Below are 12085 nucleotides of genomic sequence, written 5' to 3' on the forward strand. Positions count from 1 at the left end.
AAAAAACCCCAAAACTCCACCAAAAACTTGCTAGATCTGGTACACAAATTCAGTAAAGTCACAGGATACATAATCAATATACAGATATCCATTGCATTTCTATATACCAACAATGAGCAACAGAAAAGAAATCAAGCAATCTATCCATTTACAACTGCATCAAAAACCATAAGATACCTAGGAATAAACCTAACTAAAGAGGTAAAAGATCTGTACTCTGAAAACTATAGAACACTTTTAAAAGAAATTGAGGAGGGCACAAAGAAATGGAAAAACTTTCCATGCTCATGCATTGGAAGAACAAATATTTGTAAAAGCTCTCTACTACCCAAAGTATGGACTAAAGACCTAAATGTGAGACAGGTAAACATTACAACCCTAGAGAAGAAAACAGGTCATAACCTCTTTGACCATGGCTAGTAGCAACTTCTTTTTTTTTTTAATGTTTATTTTAGAGAGGGAGAGAAAGAGAGGAAGAGAGAGAGTTGAGCAGGGGAGGGGAAGAGAGAGAGAGAGACACAGAATCTGAGCTGTCAGCACAGAGCCTGATGTGTGACTCAAACCCAAGAACTGTGAGATCGTGACATGAGCCGAAGTCAGATGCTTAACTAACTGAGCCACCTAGACACCCCTACAACTTCTTACTAAATTTGTCACCTGAGGCAAGGGAAACAAAAGCAAAAATAAACTCTTGGGATTTCATCAAGATAAAAAGCTTCTGCAAGCAAAGAAACATTCATCAAAACTAAAAGGAAATCAATGAAATGGGAGAGTGTATTTGCAAATGACATATCTGAGAAAGGGTTAGTATACAAAATCTATAAAGAACTTATTAAACACAATGCCCAAAACACTAATAATTCAGTGAAGAAATGGGTAGAAGACATGAATAGACATTTTCCCAAAGAAGATATCTGGATGGCAAGAGACAAATGAAAAGATACTCAACAGCACTCATCATTAGGGAAGTACAATGAGCACCTTACTAGTCGTAATGGCTAAAACTAATACCACAGAAAATGACAGACACAGGAGAGGATATGGAGCAGGCGGGAAACCCTCATACTGTTGGTGGGAATACCAATGGTGCAGCTGCTCTGGAGAACAGCATGGAGGTTCCTGTGGAATCTAAAAGTAGAGCTACCCCATGACCCAGCAGTTACACTACTCCTTTACATGCATAAAAATACAAAACGAAAGGGACACATACGCCCCGATGTTTATAGCAGCACTATCAACAACACCCGAATTACGGAAAAAGCCCAAATGTCCATTGACTGGATAAAAAAGAGGTGGTACATTTATACGATGGAATATTATAAGGTGACAAAAAGAATGAAATCTTGCCATTTGCAATGACGTGGATGAAGCTCAGGGGCATTATGCTAGGCAAAATAAGTCAGCCAGAGAAGGACAGATATCAAATGATTTCACTCATATGGGGAATTTAAGAAACAAAATAGATGAACATGGAGGGGGAGAAAAAGAGAGGCAAACCCAGAAACAGACTCTGGGGCAGGATATATAGTTTCTAACGTATAAGAAACTGACTAGTTCCTGTTTATATTAAATGACTGTCAGGAGACACATTTGTGTCCAGCTGGAATAACAGTAGGTTGCTCACCTTCACTGCTGTCCCCCGTCTGTCCCTCAGGCTCGGCGTCGGCACAGCCTCTTGGCCGAGTAAGCGTCCTGTGCTCCACCGCACTTAAGCAGCAGGACTTGGTTGCCCTCATTCCCCAACCACTTATTTATTTGCACACCCAGTCATGACCCTTAACGTTAAATCAGACCCAGACACCACCCCTGGGTAAATCAGGTCAAACTACTGATTTCTTTCATCTTTTCTGAGAGCTACCGAAAGCCCAGCTGAAGGGTGCGCTGCGGTGAGAGAGGTTTCTTGGGCGACGACTCCTGCACCTCAAGCCTCAGTCCCGAAGAGCACTGATCAACTGAGTAACACAGTTTTGGGGGGATTCAGTGGATGTGAAGAACGCAGGGAGATTGGTCTATATTGTTGAAAAGGGCCTGTGATACTGGGAACCAAGCCAGTCTACCAAATAAACTGTCGTTGCAAGGCAGGAAACGTCATTTATTCTGCTTGTGGCCTTCTCTCTCTAAAAGGAAACAGATTGTAAGATGAAACACTCTCGAATCCGATTTTACACTGCTCCTGATTGTAAAGTCCCGTGGCCAGCAGCAAAGTTCTCAAAGTTACTCTAACCCACCCAACTAATGATTGAGGGAGCACACGCGTGATAGCTGTTTACTTACTCCCACTCTCCTGAGGCTTCTGCTCCTGACCTTATTTGTATCTCAATAGACTGTGGGTTGGTTAAAGTCTGGAGGTCTGAAAATATTTGGGAAATGTTCCTCAACACACTATTTTATGCTGACTCCTAAAATGCGGATACAATTTTAAGAATCACACAAAGAGATGGCCATTAATGATATAGAAGAAAGACAGGATAAAATTTACCAGTCATTATGAACAGATTTACATGCATGTTAGGTGCAAATTTAGGACAAAACCTCACACATTTGATGTAGGAAAGTAGGACAAAGAATGACTTTGTTGTCCTGTCTGGTATTTCTCTTGTACCTCTCCTGAGAACCCCGGACCAACTCCTAAATTGTATTTTTTAACTATCTAGAGATTATTTGACCTGTGCCCTTGGAGGTACCTTTAAATTGTAAAAACTGGAGGCAAGAGGCTTAATCCCAGAGATTTACTTCTGTTCTGAAGGTTAGTGTACAAAGACTTCGATTCACTGTTTCTCTAAGGAACCGCTTAAATAAAGAGGAGAAAACTTCTTTTTGCTTTTTATAAAAGGAGAAAATAGTTTTCACTTAACATTCATCCTCCTTAGTGGTTTATTTTCTCTGAAACATTACAGCCCTGCTGTCCTGTAGCAATATTTTGCTTCTATAACTTTTTTTGGCAAATAGAACTTACATTTTTGGCAAGTAGAACAACTCCTATTGTATATATCTGGAAGGCAACTAATATGAAGAGCTGTGTTTCCAAATATATAAAAGGGGGTTTACTTCTCAATTAAGAAAATGTCAATATCCTACTGGAATGGATGATTAGCTCGGAGAAGAGTACAGATTTTTCTCCACATTATTTTTCTTCAAATGGATACTCAGTTTCAAGAAAACCATAATATTGAGCCCCTCCTTTGCTCTCAGTCACAGTGCTTTAGGTTGGGGACAAATTCTGGTAATCAGCAAAACAAAATGTTCAATTCTAGGCCAAAATTAATCTCATAAACCCAAGAGAAAAGATTTATTTCTAGGTTTGTTGAAAGATTTTAATTTATTCTTTTAATCAAGCTTCTAGTTTAAGGCATCTTTTAGAACAGGTCTTATTTCTCTCGTCCTTTCATACTAAGACACACAACAGTGAAGACAAGAGATGAAAACTTCTCTCATTTCTTTTACTGTCTCACACAGCTCACAAATATCAAAGCAATAATTTAATAAATTATTGATCTTGAGGTAGAAATATTAGATATGTGGCCAAATTTCTTACTGCTCTTTTCCTCTTTATTCATTTATTCACCACAAAGTCTTTTTAAGAGAAAATAATCTCTCTCTGTCTCTGTCTCTCTCTCTCTCTCTCTCTCTCTCTCTCACTCATTCACACACACACACACACACACACACACACACACACATACATATACACTATCTTAATTTTATCTGCAGCAATAACCAGGATGCTTCTGTTACCAGAATGTTCCTATTGAAATTATTTCAGAAAAGAGGGTCTCAAGAACTAGAAAGTTAGGAAATTTCTAGAACCTTCTTGGCGTAAGGGTAAACCTACACTGAAAAGTATTATATATGAGCAAATATTAAAATATTGTATGTGGACCACATGCTCCCTGTGGAAAGTTTTATTCAAAGTGTAAGACTGAGGTATTGGGTACCCATTGGGTATCCATTTGTGCACGGATGATTGGGTTGTGGGAGTGTTTTAAAGCTGACGTTCATCTTTGTTTTAATTGAGAACATGACTTTTTGGGATGCCTGGGTGGCTTAGTCAGTTGAGCATCTGACTCTTGATTTTGTCTCAGGTCATGATCCCTGGTCATGGGATCGAGTCCTGCATCAGGCTCTGTGCTGAGCATGGAGGCTGCTTGAGGTTCTCTCTCTCTTCCCTTCTAAAATTCCCCCCCACTCACTCTCTCTCTCTCTCTGAAAAAGAAAAATTTTAAGCAAAAAGAACATGACGTTTACCCCAGAATCTTCTCAATATGTGTCAGATAGGAAGTTTACTTATTTTAATTCTATCTATATTTCAAATTAAAGTCTTTTCCTTTACTGATCATTATCTAATGTAATCTACCTGATGAATTATTATCTATGGTGACAATACTACCTTCTTTATTTTTTATGATGTCCACAGAATGCTCAAAGTTTATCTGAAAAACATCTTCTCATGATTGTTTATAAAATTATGTGCATTAAAAATAAAATTCAATGCAATTTCCAATTTTTCCTCCACCAGTTAGGAAAATTAACTTTTTATTTTCCTTTTCCCTTAGTAGTTGTTTTGTTTTGTTCTGAGAGAAAGAAAGAACATGAGCAAGGATGGGCAGAGAGAGAGACACGTACACACACTCATACAGAATCCAAAAACAATCCAAAGCAGGCTCTAGGGTCTGAGCTGACAGCAGTGCGCTCAATGTGAGGCTCAAACTCATGAACCATAAGATCATGACTGAAGCAAAGTCAATGCTTAACTGACTGAGCCACCCAGACATTCATATTTAAACATATATTTTATACAGCAAAATAACCGTAGCTGTTTCATAGCCACAATAAAAAAGAGATAAGAAAGTGATACTGCCAAAGAGTCAAGAAACATGCCCAGTATATTATGGGTTTTAACTCATGTGACAAAATATAGACTGAATTCAAAACAGAGACAAGTATGTAGAAAAAACAAAGCAGACATACAACATTATCAAATCCCCGAAGGAACACGGTGGTGGGATCAGCCTTTAAGTACAAGGATTCTTTTTACTTTTCCAGAAAAATGTTAGTAAATATCAATATCCATCTTCAACCTGTAGGAGAGACAGACTTTATTTAATTGCTCCTACACTAAGGAGAAACTCCAGGTCTGTAAACTTTGTGCTATCTTGGAGAACAGAAATACCTAAGACTGTGGGGAGACAGAAAATGTTTTTCTCTAGTTTGGCTGATTCTTGGAGTCAGTTAGACCATCTAGGGATAAAAAGAATATTCTAGTTTACTTGCTGAAATTCATGCTAACTTTTGCTTAAAACATCCAGAGATCTGGTCACATTTCCAAGACCCAGCTTAATTTTGGTTGTGATCATATTTTATATATGATATATAAAATACATATATATTTGAGGGGCGCCTGGGTGGCTCAGTTGCTTAAGCATCTGACTTCATCTCAGGTCATGAGTCATGGTTCATGAGATAGAGCCCCACATCAGGCTCTGTGCTGACAGCCTGGAGCCTGGAGTCTGCTTTGAATTCTGTGTCCAAATCATACTCTGGTTACATTTCTAAAGGTGATCTGTGCAATATAAATGTGGCAAGTTGAAATCACTTGATTCAGCATTTACATAAAAAATGTCAATAATTTTCTCAACAGGAAGAATTCAGGTAACCTGAATGCCAGAACAATCGGATTGCCTCACAGTTAAAGTGCGTTTGCTGACCAATGTCTCGATAGCAATGAAGAGAGAGGTTTCTGTCTAGTAATGGAACATAAGTGCCCTTTTTAGTCATATCCCCTCAATATTTCTATGAATGAACTAAATGATGATATATTTATGAAATTTATGGAAATATAATAATAAGTTGTATAAAAGTCAGAATAGATACATTTTAATACTAGAAATGGAGATGAAAAGCATTTAATCAATATTCTGTATATACTACAAAAAATTATATATACCAAGTACTCAAAAACTTTGCAAATCTAAACCCAAGTGGTAGGAGAATATCACTGGTGAAAATACTTTGAGGTTTTAGTATATAACAAGTTCAAGATAAAACAACAATGTGATTTAGCTGCCAAGAATTACTGTGACTGTAAATTACATTAATGGAGGTGCAGTCACTTCCTATTATCCACAGTAGTTAAATTCTATAAAGTCACCACAAATACTGAAATAGTGAACCCTGAATCATTGTTCTCAGGAAAAATATGGGATTAGGTTCCTGTGAGACTCTGGTTACAATATTTTCATCAACTAATAAATATAAGACCTTATTTTATGTGTTAGTCTCTTTGAAGACAGCTTATTTAATTTTTACACTATTAGCATTTAAATCAGAATCTGTGAATAATGAGGAATAGCTATATGTTAAATATATCTACTTTTACTTTCTCTTGGTAGGAAAGTCGTAAATCAGAGGAGAATGGTGAGGATGGAGACAGTTCTGTAAAACGTGCTGAGTGTACAAAGCCTGAAGGAAATAAGAATGTTCAATCTAGAAAACAATTTGAGGGGAGGAAATAGGAATGAAACATAGATCTGTCTCCACATGTTAAAATCATGCCAAATGCTCCTTTATTGTTCTCTGTGCCTACATTCAGCTATGTTGTGTGACAGTTGCCAAGAGCACTCAGCTATTTGATTGCTGAGTAATATTTACATTATGAATATTTCATTACACACACACACACACACTCACACACACTCACACTCACACCCCATATCCCGTTTATCAATTCATTAGTCAATGGACATTTGCGCTCTCTCCATACTTTGGCTATTGTTGATAATACTTCCATAAACATCGGGGTGCATGTATCCTTTCAAATCTGTATTTTTGTATCCTTTTGGTAAATACCTAATAGTGCAATTGTTTGATGCTAGGGTACTTCCATTATTAGCTTTTTGAGGAGCCTTCATAATATTTTCCAGAGTGGTTACACCAGTTTGTATTTCCACCAACACCTGTTGTTTTTTGTGTTGTTAATTTTAGCCATTCTGACAGGTGTGAAGTGGTATCTCATTGTGGTTTTGATTTATATTTTCCCGATAATGGGTGCTGCTCAGCATCATTTTATGTGTCTCTTAGCCATCTGAATTTCTTCTTTGGAAAAATGTCTATTCACGTCTTCTGCCCATTTCTCCTCTGGATCATTTGATTTTGGGGTGTTGAGTTGGATAAATGCTTTATGGATGTTGGATACTAACCCCTTCTCAGAAATGTCATTTGCAAATATCTTCTCCCATTCTGTCAGTTATCTTTTAGTTTTGCTGATTGTTTTCTTCACTATGCAAAAGATTTTTACCTTGATGAGGTCCCAATAGTCCATGTTTGCCTTCAATTTTCTTGCCTTCAGTAACATGTCTAGTAATAAGTTGCTCCAGCCAAGGTCAAAGAGATTGCTGCTTGAGTTCTCCTCTAAGATTTTGATGGTTTCCTATTTCACACTTAGGTCTTTCATCCATTTTGAACTCTTTTTCGCATATGGTGTAAGAACATGGTCAATTTTCATTCTTCTGCATGTCGCCATCCAATTTTCACTGTACCGTTTGTTGAAGAGACTATCTTTTTTCCATTGGGTATTCTTTCTTGCTTTGTCAAAGATGAGTTAACCATATAGATGAGGGTCCATTTCTTGGCTTACTATTCTATTCCATTGATCTCTGTGTTTGATTTTGTGCCAGTATCACACTGTCTTGATGATTACAGCTTTGTTATATATCTTGAAATCCAGAATCATGCTACCTCCAGTTTTGTTTTTCTTTTTTTAAGATTGATTTAGCTATTCAGGGTCTTTTGTGATTCCAGCAAACTGTAGGATTGTTTGATCTAGCTCTGTGAAGAATGCTGATGGTATTTTGATAGGGATTGCATTAAATTGCTTTGAATTTAGTGGATTGCTTTGAATAGTACAGACATTTTAACAATGTTTTTTTCTTCCAATTCATGAACATGAAATATTTTTTTATTTCCTTGTGTCCTCTTCAATTTCTTTCAAGAGACTTTTATAGTCTTCAGAGCACAAATGTTTTACCTCTTTAGTTAGGTTTATTCCTAGGTATCCTATTGTTTTTTGTGCAATTGCACATGGGATACATTCCTTGATTTCTTTTTCCGCTGCTTTGTTAAGGGTGTATAGAAATGCAACAGATTTCTGAATGTTGGGATTATATTCTGCAGCTATGCTGAATTCATGTATTTGGGCAATATTTTGGTGGAATTTTTCAGATTTTTACATAGAGTATCATGCTGTTTGTAAACGGTGAATACTTGACTTCTCCCTTTTTGATTTGTCTGCCTTTTTTTTTCTTTTTGTTGTTTGATTAATGAGACTAAGACTTCCAGTACTATGTTAAATAGTAATGGTGAGAGTGGACATCCTTCTCTTGTACCTGGACATAGGGGAAAGGCTCTCAGTTTTTCCCCATTGAGGATATTAGCTGTGGACCTTTCAAGTATGGTCTTTATGATGTTAAGGTGTGTTCCCTCTAACCCTACTTGCTTGAGGGTTTTTATAAATGGATGATATATTTTCCCAAATGCCTTTTCTGTATCTATTGAGACACTCATATTGTTCTTATTCTTTCTTTTATTAACGTGGTGTATCACACTGATTGACTTGTGACTATTGAACCAGCTCTGAAGCCCAGGAATAAATCCCACTTGATCGTGGTAAATAATTCTTTTAATGTACTGTTGAATATGGTTTACTATTATCTTGTTAAGAATATTTGCATCCATGTTCATCAGGGATAGTGTCCTGCAATTCTCCTTTTTAGTGGGGTCTTTGTCTGGTTTTGGAATCTAGGTAATCTTGGCTTTATAGAATGAATTTGAAAGTTTTCCTTCCATTTCTACTTTTTGGAACAATTTGAAAAGAATAGGTATCAGCTTTTCTTCAAAAGTTTGGTAGAATTCCACTAGGAAGCCATTTGGTCCTGGATTTTTATTTGTTGGGAGATTTTTGATTGCTTATTCAACCATTTTTTCGCTGATATGTGTCTGTTCAAATTTTCTATTTCTTCATATTTCAGTTTTAGTAGTTTGTGAGTTTCTAGGAATTTGTCCATTTCTAACAGATTGCCCAGTTTGTTGCTATATATTCTTTTGTAATATTCTCTTATATTTGTTTGTATTTCTGTGGTGTTGGTTGTGATCTCTTTTCTTTCATTCATGATTTTGTCTATTTGTCCCTTTCTCTTTTCTTTTTGATAAGTCTGGTTAGAGTTTCATCAATTTTATTAGTTTCTTTTCAAAAAATCAGATCTTAGTTTTGTTTATCTGTTCTACTATATTTTTGTTTCTATCATTTATTTGTGCTCTATTCTTTATTATTTCACCTCTATCTACTGGCTTTAGGCTATATTTGGTGTTCCTTTTATTAAATAGTTTTAGGGGTAAAGTTTTGTTGTGTATTTGAGATTTTTCTTGCTTCTTGAAGTCGTCCAGTATTGCAATGTATTTCTACCTTAGTTTTGCCTTTGCTGGATTCAACAAGCTTGGACTGTCATATTTTCATTTTCATTGACTTCCAAATATATTTTTATTTATTCATTAATTTCCTGGTTAACCCTTTCATTCTTTAGTAGGATGTTCTTCAATCTCCTTGTATTTGAGAGCTTTCCCATTTTTTCCTAATCCATTCTGGTACTCTGTGTCTTTTGGTTGGAGTTCATTTACATTCAGAGTGATTATTTAAATATATGAATTTAGTGCCATTGTGTTGCCTATAGAGTTGATGTTTCTGATGACGTTCTGTGGTCCTTTCTAGTCTTAGCTGTTTTTGAACTTCTATTTTGTTTTGTTTTTTTCTCTACTCAAGGAGGCCCTTTTAAAATTTCTTGAAGGGGGGTGCCTGGGTAGCTCAGTCAGTTAAACATCTGGCTTTGGCTCGGGTCATGATCTCACAGTTTGTGGGTTTGAGCCCTGCATCGGGCTCTGCGCTGACAGCTAGCTCAGAGCCTGCAGCCTGCTTCAGATTCTGTGTCTCCCTCTCTCTCTGACCCTCCCCTGCTCGTGCTGCCTCTCTGTCTCTCAAAAATAAAAATACAAAATAGAAAAAAATTTAAAAAATTAAAATAAAATAAAATTTCTTGAAGGGTGGAGTGCCTGGGTGGCTCAGTCAGCTAATCATCGAATTTCGGGTCAGGTCATGATCTCAGTTTGTGAGGTCAAGCCCCACATTGGGCTCTCTGCTGATACTTCAGAATCTGGAACCTGCTTTGGATTGTGTCTCCCTCTCTCTCTGCCCCTTCCTGCTTGTGCTCTCTCTCTCTCTCTTTCTCTCAAAAATAAATAAACATTAAAAATGTTTAATGTTTTATTTTATAAATAAAATCAAATTTCTTGAAGGACTAGTTTAGTGGTCACAAACCCCACTTGTTTGCATGGGGAATTATTTCTCTTTTTTTCCATTCTGAATGACAGCCTTTCTGGATAAGGAATTCTTGGCTGTATATTTTTCCAATTTAGCATGTTGAATATATCTTGCCATTCCTTTCTTGCCTGCCAAGTTTCTGTGAAAGATCTTCTGCAAACCTGTAGGTTAAGCAATATTTTTCCTTGCTACTTTCATGATACTTTGTTTGTCTATGTATTTTGTAAATTTAACTATGATATGTTTGGCAATGGTCAGCTTTTGTTCAATTTAATGGGATTTCTCTGTTTCTTGGATTTTGATGTCTGTTTCCTTCCCCAGATTAGGTTAGCTTCCAGCTATAATTTTCTCATATTAACTTTCTGTCCTTTTTTCTCTGTCTTCATCTTCTGCTTTGTGTCATAGGAATCACTAAAATTTGGAGTTTTGAAACCTAGTAGCATGCTTGAGATTAAAAAACAAATGGACATGGGCAGGATGAGCATGGTATTATGATGGAAAATGGGGACACAAGAGGGGTGATTAATTTCTCTCCTATGAGAAGAGTGAGGAGAATAAACCTTCAGCTCCCAAGGTATAGAGCAGGGCACCACCATATTCATTTCATTTCTGAGCTTAAAACCTCCAAGGAGTACAACCCAGTGAAGGTCAGAGACACTTACAGGAGTCCCCACTGTGTGGCACCTCAGAGGTGAATTTCCACTGAAACAAGTCAGCCTGAGAACCAGTGAGGAGGCTCCTCCCCTGAAAGACCAACACAAACAACTCATTTGAACCACGTCTAATGGTCATAGACTTCAGCCCTAGGGAAATAACATCAAACTTCTGTTTTACTTTTATTCTTTATTTTTTATTATTTTTTAAAAATTATTTTCTTATTTTTTTAATTCCTTTTTTAGTCTTTAGTATTCTTTTTATTTTTATTTATACATTTTTTATATTTACATATTCCTTTTTTGTGTCTGTCTGGTTTTTTTTTTTTTTTTGATCTATATTCTTTTGATAAATGGACCAAAAATACCCAGGATCTAGTTGTTGTTGTTGTTGTTGTTGTTTAATTTTTGTTTGTTGTTTGTTTCTTTTCCTTTATTTTTAATGTTTATTTATTTTGAGAGAAAGCATGAGCACATGAGCAGGAGAGGGGCCAAGAGGGAGAGACAGAGGATTCCAAGCAGACTCCACACTGACAGCAGAGAGCCTGATGCAGGGCTTGAACTCACAAAATGTGGGATCATGACCTGAGCCGAAGTCAGGCACGTGACAGGCTGAGTCACCCAGGCGCCCCCTGGTTTTTCATTTTTCTTTTCTCTTCCCTTCCCTTTCCTTTTGCCTTTACTTCCCTTTCCTTTTTCTTTTCCTTTCCTTTTTCCTTTCCTTTCCTTTCTTTTTTCCTTTCCTTTCCTTTTTCCTTTCCTTTTTCCTTTCCTTTCCTTTCCTTTCCTTTCCTTCTTTCCTTTCCTTTCCTTTCCTTTCCTTTCCTTTCCTTTCCTTTCCTTTCCTTTCCTTCTTTCCTTTCCTTTCCTTTCCTTTCTTTTCCTTTCCTTTCCTTTCCTTTTTCCTTTCCTTTCCTTTCCTTTTTCCTTTCCTTCCCTTCTTCCTTTCCTTCCCTTCCCTTTTCCCTTCCCTTCCCTTCCCTTTTCCCTTCCCTTCCCTTCCCTTCCCTTCCCTTTTCCCTTCCCTTCCCTTCCCTTCCCTTCCCCCTTCCCTTCCCTTCTCCCT

The sequence above is a fragment of the Suricata suricatta genome, chromosome 15 (assembly GCF_006229205.1).
Source record: "Suricata suricatta isolate VVHF042 chromosome 15, meerkat_22Aug2017_6uvM2_HiC, whole genome shotgun sequence".
Lineage (NCBI taxonomy): Eukaryota > Metazoa > Chordata > Mammalia > Carnivora > Herpestidae > Suricata > Suricata suricatta.